The sequence below is a fragment of the Sminthopsis crassicaudata genome, chromosome 5 (assembly GCF_048593235.1).
Source record: "Sminthopsis crassicaudata isolate SCR6 chromosome 5, ASM4859323v1, whole genome shotgun sequence".
Lineage (NCBI taxonomy): Eukaryota > Metazoa > Chordata > Mammalia > Dasyuromorphia > Dasyuridae > Sminthopsis > Sminthopsis crassicaudata.
In genome coordinates, this window is record NC_133621.1 from 302677773 (window position 1) to 302695799 (window position 18027).

The window sequence follows — 18027 nt, forward strand, 5'->3', positions numbered from 1 at the left end:
GGAGGCGCTCCGGCAGGAGAGAGGCCCCGGCCAGGGAGGGCCCCCACAGGCGCCTCTGGGCTCCCCGGCCCGGGGCAATCCACGCTGGGACTAGATCGCGAGCTTGTCTTCGACCTCGATCTGGCCACGCCCAGAGCCCCGCCCTCCCCACCTGTCATTGTAAGATACTGTCAGCACCTGGAGATGGCCTATTTAGTGAGGGCCCAGCCCTGGGGCCCAAACCGGGGCCCTGCCAGGGCCAGCTCTGCCAGGGTGGGCCCTGCCCCTCCCAATGCATCCAGCAAATAAAGTACTATAGAAGAGTGTGTACCCGACAGTTTTAGTCCAGGAGGGGAGCTTGAGGAAGGCTCCATTAGTGAGAGGTGAGAACGCAGGACAAGGGGAGTCTATCCCACCTAGGGAATTCCCAGAAAGATGGCTTATCAGACACTTCCTGTCTTAAAACTGATGTGTCTGGGTGCAAAACGAAACTGAACTGACACATCAACAGATTTTTGAATACTCACAAATAATATATTTTATACATGTCATATTTTAGTGTATATATTTTATATTGCCCATATTTATATTTTCTTCTATGTATTCAGCCTTTTTTTTTCAGCTAAAAATAAAAAATGAATGTCAATTTCTGATCAAGAAAGCTTAAAATTCTCCTATTTGCTACTACGTATTTGTATAAGCGAGTATTTTCATTTTGTCCTTGTTTTAAATCAAAATATAGAAATAGAATCTGTGTGGAAACAAGAAAAAACAACCTGATTTGTCTAAACACACATATAGCAACGTACGTAGCCCTGTGGGTAACTTTGTTTAATTTATATCCACATCCTAGTCTTGGGGGAGCACAAAAACCAGAGTTCACTCTCTTGACCCCCAGACTAGGGCAAGCCCTCATCTCCTCTCCAGGAACCTTAGCCCCTAACTATGCCATGAAGCCTTCCTGCCTCCTTCTGCCTTGAGTCCCTCAAGTAAATCTGTTCTCGAGATTTAATCACTTTGTAATTTGTATTGTGATTATGATCTCCTCCCTCTCCTCTCTGTAAGCATTTCCTGGGAAAGAAGGACACTGTTTTTCCTCTTGGAATCTTGCAATCTCCAGCTTTTGGCCCCGAGTCTTCCTTGCATGCAGGTGGCATTTAATATATATATGTTGCATTGGAAAAAATGGAATTAGATGGTGCAAAAGATGGCAAAGTCTAGAGTAAAGAAGGCCCAGGGAGGAGCAGAGAGCTTTAAGCTTTCTCCTTTCTGCTCGGGGGATGACATGTTGCCATCTGAGTTTGGGGAACCTTTGGGACTTCCGTGGAGGAGGGAACTCCCAGGAGAAGCGGTTCTCTTTTCCAACACAGGTGACCACTTTTCTCTGCCCCACAGGTGACATGCCAGAGCTTGCACAGCCTCTCAGAGGCCAGACTTGCAGCTCTCTCTGCAGCACACTAAGAACTGAGCTCAGGCTGTAGGAAGTAGACTGCTGTCTTTAACAGAACTGAAAGTGACTTTTGCTTTGCTTTCCTAGAAAGACCATCGCTCAGGGGCCCAAGTGTTGGGGGAGGAGGGAAGGAGGCTGGCTAGCGCCAGGTCCCGGCACTCTCATCCCAGTGAACAGCCAGTGGATGAGTCCCAGACCTGCAAACCCCCCAGCCTGGCCTTGACTGGTCCCACTTGCAGCCCCCCAGCCCCCAAAGGAAGAGGGAGCTTGCCCATAGCACATTCACTAGACAATTTCCTTTTCAAAGGTTCATTTACAAACCATTTTCTCCAGGCTCCTTCTAGAGCTGGAGAAGGGCAAGGAGGGCTGCTGGGACTGGTGGTCTGAATTCACTTCACTCTGCTAAAAGCTGCCTCTTTATCCAGGCTTCCTTTCTCATCCCAGTTTCATTTGCAAATTTGTTCCAACTCTCTCAGTCCTGAGACCCTGTGATGCATACAGATCTTTGAGCAGAGCCTTAAAGGGGACCTGGTCCCACCTTACCTTCTCCTCCCCCCATTTTACAGAGAGGAAGACTGAGGCTGCCAGAGGGGAATGGGAGGCAGGCAGCCAACCATGGTTCCCTTCTGAGGAAAATGGGCACATTTCTCCAGCACTTCAATGCCAAGGCAGACGGGCCCCTCCTCCCCTGTCCTGTCCTCCCTTCCCCCTCTCCCCCACCGCCTTAGAGCAGGTCATTTCTGAGTAATGAAGCTGAGCTTCTTTCCAGGAAAGTGAAACCCACAGGCTAACCATAAAGAGGTGACCAGGAAGGTGTGCACCTTTGCCACAGACACACACTCCGCCACACCTGGGTGCTCTTGGGGTGAGAGAGACAGACAGAGGCAGAGAGAGAGACAGAAGGCAACAGAGATGGAGAGACAGGAGCAGAGAAAGAGAAAGACACAAAAAAGATACAGAGATGGGCCAGAAAATGTCATCTGCATTTAAAAAAAAAAAAAAAAAAAAAAAAAAAGATGTAAATTAACAGCTCTCTGTTCATTTCATTTTTTTTTTTTTAATCTCTCCCATGGGTTTTCCCATTTGCTCTGATGTTTCTCTCCCAATATAATTCGTAAAACAATGTGTAATAAAAATAAATTAATTAAAGAGAAAGAAAAGAGAGATGGAAAAGAGAGAGACACAACGACAGAGATAAAAACAGAGTGAGAGAGAGAGAGAGAGAGAGAGAGAGAGAGAGAGAGAGAGAGAGAGAGAGAGAGAGAGAGAGAGAGAGAGAGAGAAAATGTGCAATGAATCGGCTGATTAGACCATTGGCAAGGCTGGCGTTTCTGCCAGCGGGGCTCCCACAGACAGCTAGGTTAGTACCAGGGGAGCTTACATGGAACAAAGTTCCCCTTCATGGGATCTGTGCCCTGAGGGCGGGAGGGAATTGCAAAGGAGATGCCATAATACTTGCACTACCAACTTGAGATTTATTGGGAGGACAGCTCTTCCTACTCCTCCAAGCATGATAAATGTGAATGATTGTTATTGCTGGGACACACGCCCAGAAAACGACAATACTTGCAGTGTCTGTGACATCTACTCTTTCCTAGGGGGGTCCCTGGAATAGCTGAAGGGACTCTGTGACCCTATAACTACTCAGAGCTCAGGAGCCCCCACTGATGTCTACCTTTTTTTGACATCTACCTACGATGTCGTCAAAGGACACGATTAATTCAAAACCAAGGTGTTGACTGAATGAGATTTGCAATGAAACATGGCTACACGTTGGAAAAGGGGAGTATGTATAGAGATTCTACAAGGAGACCCACATATCAAAGGGCAGCTCACAAAACTGATCGAACCTATTGAAGTTGATTGAATGCCACAGGACCAGGGTTCAAATCAGTTAGCAGGGAGGGCACACCATTGTTGCTCAGATCCCAGGATAAAGCTGGCTACCTAAACACTTCCTGGGGGGAGAGGGTCTATACTGGTTTTGCTCGGGGCAGAATAAGGGGCCATATTCAGCTTGTCACAGAGAGCTGTACAAGAGCCACCTCAGTTGGGCCCCCAGAATCAGGCAAAGCTCAATGGGTGATCACACTCTTCCCACCGTCTCCAAGCCCTGACACTGGCAGGAAGGACCCCGGGGCCCTTCTTCTTTCCCTCCCCTTCCCCTCCTTTTTTTTGGGGGGGATGTTGTTAGATCTCTAGAAGAAGGTTAGCATCTAGACCTTCCCAAAGCATGATGGCAACAGTTTGAATTTCACAATAGGCTCGGCTCCTTGCTAAAAAGTGTGAGAGGATCTAGGGTCACACACTCAGCTTATGCATCGAATCCCAAAATCTCTGAGCCGGAAGGGATGGGAGATGGCCAGTTTGGGGCAGGAATATCCAAGGAGCTTGGAAAGGTAAGTTGTGGCCAGACTGTAAAAATGAAACAGAGAAGTTTATGTTTCATCTTACAGGAAAATGGGAGCCATAGCAGGCTTTGTTTGTTATTGTTGTTCTTTTGGGGGAAGACAATTGATCTCAGGTGGCTTGCTAATGAAGCTAAGAAGTATCTGAGGCCAGATTTGAACACCTAGCTGCCCCCCCATTTTTGGTTTTGCAGAGCAACTGGGGTTGATTTACTGAGGGGTCACACAACTAAGAAGTATCTTTGAACTCAGGTCCTACCCACTGTACCATCTAGCTCTTCATAAGAAGTTTTAAACCAGGGAATGACATCTCATCAGCTTCCAGCTCTTATCAATTTCCTTCTATCAATGAAAGGATCCTCCTCTCATCTCTTACCTTGACTTTTTAATTTGCCAATCCAGCTTCTGCAAAGCTCTGAAGCCCGGGTCACTCCTTTGCTCAATAAACCCCAGTGGCTCCCTATTACTGTGAGATTCAAACATAGATGCCCCTCTTCAGCATTCAGCATTCCCCAGCTGCCTCCACCCTACCTTTACAGCCTCATCAGTCCTAGTCAGTCCAACAGACTGGCTGTTTCTCACCCCGTTCTACCTCCAAGCGTTTTCTCCTTTCTCACTAGCACCTCTTCCAATCCTCAGCTTCCATCACAGCTCAGCTCATTCTGGAAGTCTTTCCTGACTTTCCCTAGCTGCCCCATTTTTACCTCCCTTTATCCCACTTTACCTGCTTCATGGATAGTCACATGTACATGATTCCCCCAATGGGAGAACATGGGCTGTTTCACCATTGTCTCTATACCCCCAAGATAGTGCCTGTTCCACAGTAGGCACATAATTATTTAATAGATTGCTGGTTGATGGCGAAAATGACCTTTTAAAAAGATGCATCTGTCTTCCTTTCAAGGGTGATAGCGAGTGATGGGAGACCCTGACAGCCAGAATTCCTCAGAAAAAAAAAAAAAAAAAAAAAAAAAAAAAAAGCTGTGCTGAGCCTTGGAAACCCCCCACTTCGGGGACATCTGCTTCTGGGTAATTTGCAGAGCCTTGTCTGCTTTTTGTGAGCTCCCCACATGTTTCCTCAAGGAAACCACTTCCCCTCCTTGGAGAGCTTGAGGTTTAGGGCCAGCGAGGGGGGCTTGTGAAGCAGCAGCAAGCCTTTCCTTGGCCTTGGATGGAAAGAGAAGCTCACCTAAGAGCACGTGGCTGGTGAGCGCCCTGGCACTGTTTGGGGTCCCCTGGATTCATCCCGGACACCTGAACATTCAAGGCAATCCAGCAAATACTTAGAATACACAGACACAGAGAGAGTGTGAGTGTGAGAGTGTATGTAGGGGAGACAGACATTAAATAAGATCCAGCCCCTCCATTCACAGGGCTTGCCAATAAATGAGGTACTTACACCCTCGAGGTACATCCAAGCAAGGGCAAAAGAGCATGACAATTGTGGAAGTATGGATGGAGGAATCACACATGTTTAATATATATATTATATAATATATATATATAATGGATTACTTTCTGTCTAAGGGAGGACATGGGGGGCAGGAGGGGAAAAATTGGAACACAAGTTTCTGCAAGGGTGAGTGTTGAAAACTATGTATATATAGTGAAAATAAAAAGCTTTAAATATAGATACATTAAATAAATACATATATATTTAAATATGCATACATATATTGCGTATTTTTGTATATATACATACGTGTGTGTACGTGTGTGAGTGTGTGTATAAGAAAGGGCTAAACAAAAGCCATGGAAGGTCCCAAGAAAGGAAAACTTTTGTGGAGAAATCTGGCCTAGCCCATGGAGGAGGTGGGGTTGAGAGAACTACGAGCCACTGCTTAAAATCAAAGGACTTGGCGGTGCCCTAGACCCTCCTAGAGGAGCCTGTTCTATAATCGATAAACCCCGATACACCTCACCCCTTCTTGCCCAACAGTCTATATACCGCCATCGTCAGCTCACCCCAATAGGGTTCAAAAGTGAGCAAAATCATGAAACCATAAAAACGTTAGGTCAAGGTGTAGCATATGGAGGGGAAAGTAATGGGCTACATTTTCTACTCTAGAACATAACAAAGTGTCTATTGAAATAAAGATATGAAGGAGGATTTAGCAGTAAATTAAGAACAGAGAGCTTAATTGAAAATGGCAATTCTCAAAGGATGAAGAGAGGGGAGAACGGCTAGGAGGGCTCTCCTGGGGTAGGAAACAGCCCAAGCAAAGGCACGATGGCAGGAAAGGAAGGAACCTGTCCAGAAATGGGGAGTTTTCTTGTTTGTCCAGAGGGAGATTATCTTGGCTCTGCCTCCAAAACGGGTGTTTTGTAATGGGGAAGACAAGTCATTGGCCCAGAGGGCTGTGGATGGGGCCCAAGTCAGAAGAAGCCCTATGGAGCAGTGTCTGGAGACCCTTCTGTCTTGCAGTCAGGGTCCCATAGGTGGGAGGGCTTCCCCGCTTCTCAGGCTGCCCTATGGCTCCAGCCCCATCCTCCACAGAGCCTTGATGGGGACCCCCAGAACTGGGGCCTTGCTCTGAGCTTCTGGGTAGTTAGGGTGCTCACTGGGTGGTCCTGGCTCACCTCCCCTCTGCCGACCCTCTTTCTGCAATCTCTCGGGCTTCGTTCTTCCCAGGGGATGCGTTGCAGCCTCCTCAGCCCCAGCTGTGGCTCTCGTCACCCTTTGGGCAAACTTCTGCCCCGCGAAGGTCTCTTCCCAAAGGGTCCCCGGATGAAGGGAGCTTGAATGGAATCCTAGGGCTGCTGTGGAAGATAGTCCAGCAGATGGCAGCAGAGGACAACAAATAAAGGTGGGCAGCCTCCAGCCCTCGCAAACGCTGGCCAATGATTGATGCTCATAGGGGACACCCCCTTCTATTCGTAGGAGCGGGAAGAAGAAGTGTGGTGGGGGAGAAGGGCCAAGAGACTCCAGGACCCGCATTCCAGCTCCTACCCGTGTCTGTCAGTCTTTGCAAGATGTTTTATTTACGTATGGACGCAAAGACGCAGGGGAAATTACGGGGTACAGTGCGACGTCTCCCCGAGTTCAAATCCAGCCTCAGACACTTCCTAGCCGTGTGACCCCGGGCAAGTCATTTCCCCCTATTTACCTCGGTTTCCTCATCTGTCAAATGGGCTGGAGAAGGACACGTATTAAGCAACAAAGGGCAGATTTAGCCGGCGTTCAGGCATCGGCAGTGGCTGATCTGGTCAAAAGACGATCGACGTTTAAAACGGGTTCCCTAATTCTGCCAGAGCTGCCGAAAAGAGGGGCACTCTACCCCGGAGTGAAAGCCCCCCAGCCGCTGACAGCTTCCCGGGACGGCTCCCGGGCAGGGAAAAGACCAGGTGGGCGAGCTCGCCGTGGCGTTGAACTAGGTTGATTTCAATCTGAGTCCAAAGGCTTTATCCGGATGCAGAGGAAAAGATGATTTCTTATTATTTCTAAAGGAGAAAGGGGGAGGGGGGGGCTAAGTAAGTTTCCTTATACTCCAGCCAGGAACGGAGGAGACAGAACTTGCTTCATCGAGGGAGTCAGCCCTGGAGGCGTATGGGAAGGGAAGGTTGACGAGAGAGGCTATGGGGAGAGGCTGGGAGAGGACCATGGGGTGGGGGAGTCCCAGAAAAGGCAGTCACCAGTGGGGAAGGGAGAAGGGTTAAAAATGTCCTTTTCTTTCTTTTTTCTTTTTTAAATGACTTATTTATTTTATATTTCCTCCAGTTACATTTAAAACCGTTTTTTTTTTTTTTTAAACTTTTGAGTTCCTGATTCTCTTCTTTATCCCCAACCCCCGGCCTCCCTTAAGAAACCACATGTGAAATTATGCAAAAACATTTCTATATAAGTCATGTTGTGAAAGAAAACATAAACCACCCCAGTTATAAAAAAAAAAAAAAAAAAAAAAAAAAAAAACCCTCAAGAAAAATAAAGTGTAAAAAAGAAAGAGTATGATTCCACCTGCGTTCAGATACAATCAGTTTCTTCTCTGGAGATGGATAGGATTTTTCATCATAATGATGTGATCTATTTTGTGGGGTCTGACACCAAATGATGGCAGATACCCAAAACTGGGGCTCGGTCATGTGAAAACTTCACAATGGCCATTCTCTTTGACAAAAGGTCCATTTATTTAGGGAAGAGGTTACAGATTAAATGAAAAGATACAATAGACACCAGGGGATTAGTAAACATGAAATTGATTTATTTAGGGAAGAGGTTACAGACCAATGAAGGGATACAATAGATTCAGGGGATTGGTAAATATGAAATTGATTTAGGGAAGAGGTTACAGACCAATGAAGGGATACAATAGATTCAGGGGATTGGTAAATATGAAATTGATTTAGGGAAGAAGTTACAGACCAAAAGAAGGGATACAATATTGGGGATTGGTAAATATGAAATTGATTTAGGGAAGAGGTTACAGACCAATGAAGGGATACAATATTGGGGATTACTAAATATGAAATTGATTTGGGGAAGAGGTTACAGCCCAAAGGAAGGGATACAATAGATATTGGGGATTGGTAAATATGAAATTGATTTAGGGAAAAGGTTACAGACCAAAGGAAGGGATACAATAGATATTGGGGATTGGTAAATATGAAATTGAGTGGGAGAGCACAGAAAAGCAAATTTCTCAGTGGAACTTTTGATTACCCAGTAGAAAGGGAGCTCCCCATGAGTTTGGGGCATGTCCTTAGCTGGCAGGCTAAGTCCTGAAAGGGACTTAGCACCCTAAAAATCACTTAGCTGGAAGGAAGTGGGGTTTGGAAGCAGAGTAGATTTAGGGGAGATACCATGGGGCATGGGGAAGGGAAAGGGAAAAGACACCAGGAATCAGAGTAATCCATGGGATAGCCCATAAGTAGATTGTAAAGGGAAATTTTAGGCAAAGGAGGGGAGATAGCCCACAAGTAGATTTTATAGGGAAACTTTAACCTCTGGGAGTTGCCTGGAATTTCCACACAGGGTGGATCTCAGGAATTTTATTTAACTTGCATTTCAGATTGGATTACCACCCCAGATGGTGGGGACCTTGGAATTAAACTGATTTGTATCAGAGCTTTGGGCCTGCTTGCCTCCCTGATCAATTCTTTTCTTTTTTTAATAAAGCTTTTTATTTTCAAAACACAAGCATAGATAGTTTTCTTCCCCCCATTTTAAAAAAATTAAAGCTTTTTAATTTTTAAAAGATATGCATGGATAATTTTTCAACATTAACCCTTGCAAAACCTTGTGTTCCAATTTCCCCCTCCTCCTCCCACCCCTAGATAATATAGGTTAAACATGGTAAAAATATATATATTAAATCCAATATATGCATACAATTATCTTGTTGCACAAGAAAAATCAACTCAATCTGGAAAAAAAAATGAAAAAGAAAATAAAATGCAAGCAAACAGCAACAAAAAGTGAAAATGTTATGTTGTGATCCACATTTAGTTCCCACAGTCCTCTCTGGGTGCACATGGCTTACTTCATCACAAGGTCATTGGAACTGGTCGGAATTACCTCACTATTGAAAAGAGCCGAGTCCATCAGAATTTATCATCCTATAATCTTGCTGTTGCCATGTATAATGATCTTCTGGTTCTATTCACCTCACTCAACATCAGTTCACGTAAGTCTCTCCAGGCCTCTCTGAAATCATCCTGCTGATCATTTCTTACAGAACAATCATATTCCATCACATTCATAGACCATAAGTCATTTGGCCATTCTCCAGCTGATGGGCAGCCATTCAGTTTCCAGTTTCTTTCCACTACAATCAGGGATCGATTCCTTAGTTTCTCTCGATATAAAACACCATTCAAGACCTCATCTATAAGTCCTTCAGAGTAGTTGGGGAACATTGTACTGCTGAGAATAGCTGAGTCATTTATAGCTGATCATCCAAGGCATTGCTATTACCTTGTATTCAGTACATTTTGATGAGGTGTAGAATTGGGGTACCTAAATGAAATTAGGGCTTAATTGAGGTCTAGTGGCAGGTTTGGGGTCCAATCTATTTTCATTGATGTGGTCAAATAGAGTTCCCCTGCAACCCCTTTGGATTCGGCACAAGGATACAGAGTTAAATGAGGTCTGGTGGCGGGGCAAAAGTCCTCTATAAAGGAATTTACAGGCCCGAAAACCTAGATTGATAAAAGAGGTTTATTATGGGGTTTGGAAGTAAGGAAGTAAAGTCTAGTTATAAACGGTGAAGGTAGAGATAAGAGGACACTTGGGCAGAGATCCTTGGCATTCCAGGAGTAAGGCTGTCATGTTTGGAACCTCTGCAAAGAGAGGACTCCAGCTTGGCTCTTTTATAATGAGAGATTTAGCTAAAGGGGCTTGTGGGTAGTGTCCCAAATTGGCTCAGATCAGATGGCCTGGATCTCCTATTGGAATTCAAAAGGGTGCTTTTGACCAGGATTTGTGAATCAAAGGTCCTAGCTTCTTGAATTGTTAATGCATCAGCTAGAAAGGAATAAATCAATCTGAAAGGATTAGTTTCTTAAAGGAGCACTACTCACATCAATTTCACTTTGCTTGAGTTCAAGGAGGAGTTTTCAGGGGTTTTTCCCCCCAAGAACATTGTGCTCATCACTTCCCATAGAACAACAACATTCCATGACAATCACATACTACAATTTATTCAGCCATTCCCCATATGATAGAATTTCCAATTCTTTGTCTTGAGAAGGGAGCTGTTACAAACATTTTTGTATATACGGGTTCTTAGGAAATGACCTTTTCTTATTTACTTAGACCTCTTTTGTTTTCTGTGTCCCATGGTGGGTGTCGACATTTGTCGAATGAATGCCTGATATTGCATCTGTTGCTTACTTATGGCAGACTTTCTATGATCCCATTTAGAATTTTCTTAGCAAAAATACTGGCATGAGTGAGTTGCCATCTCCTGCTCTATTTTTTTTTTTTTTTTTTTTTTGTAATTGCACTTAGTAAAGTAAAAACAAAAGGGCTTGCGGGAAAGTATGGCACAATTTAATTGTTTGGAGGGCATCGGCATTGTAGATCAGTTTCACAACAACATGCTTACTTGGGCTCTAGATGATGGATGATGCTTTTGTGGATCAGTAAAGGGTAAAGCAGTAGAGTGAAACGATTTTCTTGCTTTCTATTTTCATCGATGTCAAACAAAAACAACATCAAGCCCAAGTATTGCACTGATGGTAAATTATTTACCATTATTATTAACTATTATTAACCAAAGCAATTAATAAATGATAGTTTTGGTGCATTAAAGACCTGCTGAGAAATGAGCTGAGTACCTGGTCTGAGTGAGAACCTGGCCTAATATTGGGTTTAAAGGATTTCTGGATGGGGAGGGGGGGAGGGATGAGACAATTGTGGCCTTTTCCTGTGTTGGGATTCAGTGGCAGTGGGCCCCTCATCAGGCAAGCCAGGAATGACCCCACCATCTTTGGCCAGGTGAAATGTCAGAGGTGAGGCTCAGGAGGTTGTAAGTGGTCATGACTGAGATCTCCTAAAGTTGAAAGTGCAAAGCTTGAGCAAGACTCAGGTTCACCTTCAGCTGCCTTCTTGGAAAAGGAAAAGGAAAATGTAACAGAAACCACCCACACACACCCCCTCCCAAAACTAAGAACAATGAAAGTTTACAAAGACAAAAAAAAAAAAAGAGTTAAGAGCTTTCTCTGAATCTCCAAATATCCCAAGGCCAGAGCAATTTACCCTCTACACCCTCCCCCCATTAAGAACAATGAAAGTTTAAAAGACACCAAGAGAGAGAGAGAGAGAGAGAGAGAGAGAGAGAGAGAGAGAGAGAAAGAGAGAAAGTTAAGAGCTCTCTCTGAATCCCAAACTATCCCAAGGCCAGAGCAAATAAGGTTGAAAACTTGAAAAGGCAATAGATCAGAGTCTCTTTGGAACTCCATTCCTCCTTTTGTTTACCTATTCTTTCAAATTCATCAATATTGTTAGTAAATGTGCAATTCAAATATATTAGTGAAAAATGCAAAAAATTCATATGATTAACAGACTCTCAGAGCTTTTGACCTGTGACCAAGAGGTCTTACATCCACCAACAAGTGGTCATGTAGACCTAGAGGAAGACTCCCCCCCCCCCAACCCACCCTCCCCTAGCAGACTGGCCTTTCCTTTCACTCCTCCCCTCTTCAAACCCACTTGAACCCGGTCCCGATTGGCTTGCCTCTGATGGGGTGAAGGCTGGATTTTCCACAGAGCCTACCAACTCTCTGAAACACTCTGCTGTTGTTTAAGCTGGAGAAAAATTTTGAATGCTATTAAAATGCTCCTCTCCTGGCTCAAAAAAAGAATATTAGATATATTTCATTTCCCTGAGAAACATCTCTCACCTTATACAAAAGTGGGAGGGGAAAGGGGAAAAGGGAAGGCGTAGGCTAAATAGAAGGGAAAACAGAAATAGTAGGGGAAAGGTATAAGAAAGGGGGAGGGTTTCTAAAGGGGGAAGACTGCTTGAGGCAAGTAGCACTCATAAGTAAAATACTGGGGAGGAGGGAAAGGGAAAAGGAAAGAGAAAAATATAATTTGAGGTTAATAAGATGGCAGGAAATACAGAATTAGTAGTTTTAACTGTAAATGTGAATTGGGTGAACTCTCCCATAAAACATAAGTGGATAGCAGACTGGATTAAAAGCCAGAATCCCAAATATGTGTTTACGAGAAACATTTAAAGCAAAGTAAAGGGGAGATCTTTCAAGACAGTTGTGAAAATCGAGTAAGGTTTCATCTACTTCAGGATTTGAGTAGGCCTGAAGGACTTTGAGGATTGAGTCAAGGGCATACGTGAGTCCTCTTCCTGCTATCCTCCCATAACATCATTTCCTCCCTATTTCAGTCAAATATGGGCAACTTTGTACTTATTGGTCAAGTTGAATTTCTTGGATTGATTTCAAGTTTAGAATGTAAGATCCTCAGTCAATGAACATGAGGGTCAGTGGTGGAAAGGGGTATTTGTGTTAGTGATTAAAAGTGTTAACTCTGCCCCAGAAGATGCTTCTTCCCTTCCATTGTATGCTCCAGGGGTGGAACAATGGATTCTCCAGAGAACATACAATAAACTTTGCTTTGCTTCTAGAGATCTCTCTAGCTTTTTTTTTTTTTTTTTTTTTTTTTTTTTCTGTACCACACAAAGGTAAAAGGCTGGAGCAAAATCTATTATGCTTCTGTGAAATAATAAAAGCAGGGGTAGCTATCCTTATCTCAGATCAAGCAAAAGCAAAAATTGATCTAATTAAAAGAGATAAGGAAGTAAATTATATTTTGCTAAAGAGTACCATAGATAATGAAGCAATATCAATATTAAATATATATGCACCAAGTGGTGTAGCATCTAAATTCCTAAAGGAGAAGTTAAGAGAGTTGCAAGAAGAAATAAACAGCAAAACTATAATAGTGGGAAATCTTGGTGGGGGTTGAGATCCCTTTAAGAAACCCCCCCGCCCATGGCTGACCTTTGATTTACAAATCTTGGTCACCGGGCTGTCCCAGCCCCCACTGGATCTGAGCTAACGTGGAACACCACCCACAAGCCCTTTTAGGTATAAAAGAGCCAAACTGGAGCTCTCTCTTTGCAGGAGCCCTTCCCCCCAAACATGGTATCCTTCCGGTTCCTGCCCACCCAGTGACCACCTCTGGCCCTGGCCTCTTTCTACTTTTAACTTTACTTCCAAATCTCTACAATAAACCTTTTTATCAATCTAGGTTTTCGGGCCTGTAAATTCCTTTTACAGGGGACTCTGTGCTGTCATGTGACTGTCTTTGCACTGACCCAAAAGGGACCCTTCCCTAATTCTCATCAATCTCAATCTTGCTCTCTCAGAATTAGATAAATCAAACTACAAAATAAATAAGAAATTAGTTAAAGATGTAAATAGGATACTAGAAAAACTAGGTTTGATAGATCTTTGGAGAAAATTGAATAGAAAAAGAAAGGAGTAGACGTTCTTCTCAGCAGTTCATGGAATCTCTACAAAAATTGACCATATATTAGGACATATAGACCTCAAAATCAAATGCAGAAAGGCAGAAATAATAAATGCATTTTTTAAAGATCATGATGCAATAAAAATTACATTCAATAAAAGGTCAGGGGAAAATAGACCAAAAAGAAATTGGAAACTAAATAATCTCATCCTAAAGAATGAATGGGTGAAACAGCAAATCATAGACATAATTAATAATTTCATCCAAGAGAATGACAATAATGAGACAACGTACCAAAATTTGTGGAATGCAGCCAAAGCGGTAATAGGGGAAATTTTATCTCTTAGATGCTTACTTGCACAAAATAGAGGAAGACAAGATCAATAAATTGGGCTTACAACTAAAAAAAGCTAGAAAAAAGAACAAATTAAACTCCCCCAATCAAATACCAAACATGAAATTCTAAAAATAAAAGGAGAGAGCAATAAAATTGAAACTAAAAAAACCCCTACTGAATTAATAAATAAAACTAAGAGTTATTTTTTTTAATAACTTTTTTATTGACAGTACATATGCATGGGTAATTTTTTTACAACATTATCCCTTGCACTTACTTCTGTTCGACTTTTCCCTTCCTTCCCTCCACCCCTTCCCTTAGATGGCAGGCAGTCTTATATATGTTAAATATGTTATCGTATATCCGAGATACAGTATATGTGTGTAGAACCTAATAGTTCTCTTGTTGCACCGGAAGAATTGGATTCAGAAGGTAAAAATAACCTGAGAAGAAAAACAAAATGCAAACAGTTCACACTCATTTCCCAGTGTTCTCTTTCTGGGTATAGCTGATTCTGTCCATCATTGATGAATTAGAACTGAATTAGATCTCTAAGAGTTGTTTTATTTTATTTTTTTTTTTTATGAAAAAAACCAACAAAATAGATAAACCTTTAGTTAATTTGATTAGAAAAAGGAAAGAGGAAAATCAAATTGTTAGTCTCAAAAATGAAAAGGGAGAACTATCCCCCAATGAAGAGGAAATTAGAGCAATTATTAGAGGTTACTTTGACCAACTTTATGCCAATAAATTTGACAACTTAAGTGAAATGGAGGAATACCTACAAAAATATAGATTGCCCAGATTAACAGAAGAGGAAATAAATGATTTAAATAGTCCCCTTTTAGAAAAAGAAATAGAACAAGCTATTTATCAACTCCCTGAGAAAAAATCCCCAGGACCAGATGGATTTACATGTGAATTCTATGAAACATTTAAAGAACAATTAACTCCAAAATATATAAACTATTTGGAAAATATAGGGAATGAAGGATTCCTACCAAATTCTTTTTATGATAGAGGCATGGTACTGATACCTAAACCAGGTAGGATAAAAACAGAGAAAGAAAATTATAGACCAATCTCCCTAATGAATATTGATTAAAAAAAAAATCTTAAATAAAACATTAGCAAAGAGATTGCAGAAAATCATCCCCAGGATAATACACCATGACCAAATAGGATTTATACCAGGAATGCAGGGATAATTCAATATTAAGAAAACCTATTGGCATAATTGATTATATCAATAACCAAATTAACAAAAACCATATGATTATCTCAATGGATGCAGAAAAAGCATTTGATATCTGACACCAATTCCTAATAAAAACACTCGAGAGTATAGGAATAAATGGACTTTTTCTTAAAACAGTCAATAGCATCCATTTAAAACCATCAGCAAGCATCATATGTAATGGAGATAAACTAGAACCATTCCCAATAAGATCAGGGGTGAAACAAGGTTGCCCACTATCACCATTACTATTCAATATTGTATTAGAAATGCTTGCTTTGGCAAAAGAGAAGAAAAAGAGATTAAAGAAATTAGAGTAGGTAATGAAACCACATTATCATTCTTTGCAGATGATATGATGGTATACTTAAAGAACCTTAGAGAACTTCAGCAAAGTTGCAGGATGCAAAATAAATCCATATAAATCCTCAGCATTTTTATACATCACCAACTGTAAAGGGCTAGAACTGAGCAATGCACTTGGATAATAAAGCACGTGAGACTAATTGCCAATTGGACAGTTCCCTATTAACTTGTTTGAAGGTTGACCCTCCCCAGCTGTTCTGTGCTGACTTGATTGGTGGGACAAAGAAGGGGGAGTGACATGTGTGGGAGGAGTAGGAGGAGGAAGAGGAAGTGAGACGAAGAAGCTGACTCAGTCTCTCCTGGCGTTTGAGGGAGGAAGGTGTGTGTGAGGTAGCTAGGCCTAACCCCCTGACCTTGACTGTAAAAGATCAAGAATAAAGACATTTAGTGATCCTGACTCTGGCTGATTTCTGGGAAGACAGAGTTCCAGCAACCAACAACATTCAATAGCAAGATTTACAAAGAGAAATTCCATTTAAATTAATTGTCAGTAATATAAAATATTTGGGAATCTATCTGCCAAGGGAAAGTCAAGGACTATATAAGCAAAACTACAAAACGCTTTCCACACAAATAAAGTCAGATCTAAACAATTGGAAAAATATCAAGTGCTCTTGGATAGGTAGAGTGAATATAATAAAGATGATACTACCCCCTAAACGAATCTATTTATTTAGTGCTATATCAATCAAACTCCCAAGAACCTATTTTACTGAAGTAGAAAAAATAACATCTGGAAGCATAAAAATCAAGAATTTCAAGGGAATTAATGAAAAGAAAAGCAAATGAAGGTGGCCCAGCTGTACCAGATCTAAAACTATATTTTAAAGCAGTGGTCATCAAAACCATTTGGTAAGGAATAGAGCAGTTGATCAGTGGAATAGGTTAGGTTTACAGAACAAAATAGTTAATGACTATATCAATCTAGTATTTGACAAACCCAAAGGCTTCACCTTTTGGGATAAGAATTCATTATTTGACAAAAACTGCTGGGAAAACTGGAAATTAGTATGGCAGAAATTAGACATGGACCCACACTTAACACCATATACCAAGATAAAATCAAAATAGGTCCATGATTTAGACATAAACAACGAGATCATAAATAAATTGGAGGAACATAGAATAGTTTACCTCTCAGACTTATGGAGGAGGAAGGAATTTGTGACCAAATAAGAACTAGAGATCATTATTGATCGCAAAATAGAACATTTTGATTACATCAAATTAAAAAGCCTTTGTGCAAACAAAATTAGAAGGGAAGCAGCAAACTGAGAAAACATTTTTACAGCTCTGTAAATAAAAAGCTTTAACAAAACAAACAAAAACAAACAAACAAACAAAAAGAGACACTGTCTCTTATGGCAAAGGATCTGGTGCTGATTCTATTCCAACTGAGATTTACCAAGTTGGGGGTGGGGAACCTACCGTTTATTCAAAAGCTGACTGAAATGTTGGATTATATGGCAAGCAAAAGTTCCCTCCCAAAGTTCAAGAATTACCCTGTGTCAATCACAGAGGGTCTCAATCTTAGTCATCCCTGGCAAGATTCTTACCACAGCTCTCCTCAATGGGCTGATCCTTCACCTGGAAAATGGTCATCTACCTGAGAAACAATTCGGCTTTGGAAAGGAACAAGGAACATTTGGTGATGTTTGCCGTCCAACACCCCCAGGAGAAACGCCAGGAGTGGGGCAGAGTCTGTATTCATAATGCTTGCTGCCCCTGCCAATGCTAACAATCTGAGATTGCTAGTTCTGAGGGCTTGTGGGAAATTATGGCACAATTTGATTGTTTGGAGGCCATCGGCATTGTTGATCAGTTTCGCAACAGTCTGCTTGGTTGGTTTCTGGAGAATGGATGATGCTCTTGTGGATGGATAAAGGGTAAAGCAGTAGAGTGAAATGATTTTCTTGCTTTCCATTTTCATCGATGTTGTCAAACAAAAACAACATCAAGGTCAGGTACTGCACAGATGGTAAATTATTTATCTTGAAAGGGCTACAAGCCAAGACTAAAGTGAGGGAGAGTTCATGTAAGATCTTTTATTCACAGACGATTTGTGTACTCACCGTCTGAGTAGGGATCGATTCTTCACTGTTTGGGTTCATTTTGGGCTAACAATTAGTACCAAGAAAACAGAGGTTCTCCACCAGCCAACACCACCCCATCCATATGTTGGTTTTAGCAAATAGAGAAATATTGAATGCTGTGGGAAAGTTTACTTACCTTGGCGCTATATTTTCCAGGGATGTATGTGGTTGACACATGCATCGCCGAAGCTAGTTCAGTGCTTGGGAGGCTCTGAAGGAAAGGGTG

The 18027-nt window shown here is 42.0% G+C and overlaps 1 long non-coding RNA gene across 8 annotated transcripts in view; it reads right to left on the reverse strand.

The window, feature by feature from the left end:
* Window positions 1-18027, reverse strand: part of LOC141545021 (uncharacterized) — a 53202-nt gene that overhangs the window by 24307 nt on the left and 10868 nt on the right. For 4 of the 8 annotated variants that reach the window (XR_012482853.1, XR_012482856.1, XR_012482858.1 and 1 more), the window contains 2 exons: window positions 17938-18012; window positions 17265-17624 (listed from right to left, as the gene is read on the reverse strand). This is a non-coding gene — a long non-coding RNA (uncharacterized LOC141545021). Of the gene's footprint in view, window positions 1-14167; window positions 14549-15106; window positions 17625-17937; window positions 18013-18027 lie in introns of those variants that run through there. The other 4 variants (XR_012482857.1, XR_012482859.1, XR_012482855.1 and 1 more) reach the window with 4 other exon arrangements.